This window comes from Lycium ferocissimum, chromosome 7, assembly GCF_029784015.1.
Source record: "Lycium ferocissimum isolate CSIRO_LF1 chromosome 7, AGI_CSIRO_Lferr_CH_V1, whole genome shotgun sequence".
Taxonomy (NCBI): Eukaryota; Viridiplantae; Streptophyta; class Magnoliopsida; order Solanales; family Solanaceae; genus Lycium; species Lycium ferocissimum.
Genome location: NC_081348.1, coordinates 45732987 through 45735226, shown reverse-complemented (window position 1 = coordinate 45735226; position 2240 = coordinate 45732987).

The following is a 2240-nucleotide window of genomic DNA, read 5'->3' as shown; positions in this document are numbered from 1 at the left end:
CGCATGCATTTACGTATTTATGTATATCATTGGCTCCACAGAGTGTGCTCAAACACGCAGCCGCATTCATTTCATCATATGTTCTCTTATGTCTCTTTCATGTTACCTTCATGCCTTACACACTCAGTACTTTTCCGTACTGATATTCCTTTCTTGGGGGCGCTGTGTTTCATGCCCGCAGGTTCAGGTAGATAGGTTGACGATCCGCCACCGCAGTCGGCCGTTCGCTGATATCGGAGCATTCCTCTGCCCGAGTTGTCGTGTTTTTGGTACGTTATACTTTTGTGTGCATAAGTGGTATGGCGGGGCCCCCGTCCCGACCTTTGTTAAGTGTCATATACCCCGCAGGTTTGGTGTCAGCTCATGGACCCTTCGGCCTATATTTTGTCACGTATAGTATTTCATAATGACCTTGTCGACTTGCATAGTTTTGTCCAACATAGTTGTATAGTATGTCTTCGTCTATCCCTTTTTCAAAGATATTTCTTATATGATTTAACAGATTTTCATCTCAAGCGACCGAGATCCACTCTTGTTTATGATCATGATAGGAAAGTGTTTAGCGGTGCTCTGGCATGGCCCGAGTGCCCGTCATGGCCTCCAGCTTAGGGTCGTGACATATTTACACTTCACTAAGTTTGAAAAAACACACTTAATGATAAGGCTAAAATTATTATTATTATTATTATTATTATTATTATTATTATTATTATTATTATTATTAATTCTGATTTACTAAAATGGACAAGTAAAAGAAAGAACTTACTATATTTAGTATACTCCCTCCGTCCCAAAATAAATATCGTTTTTAGCTCATTTCACATCCATTTAGAAAACAATAAAAACAATGTATAGTTTATCCAAATATCCCTATCTATTAAATGTTTCTTGAGAACTGAGCACTACTAAGAAGTGGTTGTTCTTTAATAGTATAAGAATATAGTTGAAAACAATAATATTTTTTGTCTTGACTTCATAAAGCAATACTTATTTTTGAACAATTTTTTTCCCCTAAAGCGATACTTATTTTGGGATGGAGGAAATACTAGGCAAGTAAAAGAGGACGGAAAGATTAATGCTATTACATGGTAGTGGTTCAAAGATTTGTCATTCTCCTAAAGCATTAAATTGTGCAATAAAACCGTACTTCATAAAATAAAGGCAGAATACCAAAAAAATTCCCTCAATTTGACACATTTTGTTCAGATCATCCTAGTCTTAATTATCCTCTAAACCTATGTATTTTCCCTTGTTATGTGAAGAAGTTTGATTGGCATATAAACTTGTAGATGCACAAGACCATTTTGGGGTGCCAAATTATTTAATCTTTTATGCTTAGAATTCAGATATCTTCTACTTCCACTTGATATTTGTCAAATATGGCAACTAGACTTTTATAGTTCCATGTGGGACATAGAGTAGCTGGAAGGCAGTGGACACATATCTTGAAACTAATATTAATAAAAATAAGAAAAAGAAGAAGTATTTGATCTTCTTTGTCTCTACAACTCAAGAAAGAATAGAGGATGTCTTTTATTAATTGCAGTAATTAAACTTACCTAGTGAAAATGGCTTATGCTGAAGTCACATCTTTGATGCAGACACTACAGAGACTCATGCAACTTCATCCATGTCCAATTCAGCCAAAAAGAAAAAAGAAAATTGAATCTCTCCTACAAAAGGTCAGTTTCTTACAAGGCTTTTTTGATGACTCTGGAAAAGATCAATGCAATGATCATGAGGACATTAAGTACTTAGAAGGAATTATTAGAGATGTGTCATGTAAAGCAGAAGATTTAGTTGAGGAATCATGTTTGATTATTCATCTAGTTCAGGTTTAAAGAAGATTGCAATTAAGTTTCTCGCACCAATCTATATAGAAAGATTAAATTTATTGAGGCTGCAATTGCAAGAGTTTATGATGACATTTCTGCTGTCAAAATTAGACCAACAACAAGTTCCTCTTCTTTTGGGGGTTCACATGATTCAGAACGACCATTTGGTCGTTTAGCACTTTTAGGCATATATCCTAAACACCCTTTTCGTGCAAGGTCAAATCTTGTTGTCTATAGTATTACGTATAATGGGTGATTCGGTATTTAATTACTAGTTTTAGTCCTCATTTGACATGCGAGACCTAATGTTCTAAAGGGTGGAATGTCACACTCATAATAATCCGTGCTACTTGTATTAAAACAAGAAAATGAAATTAAAAGGGTTTAAGGGTTAACGAAGGAAAG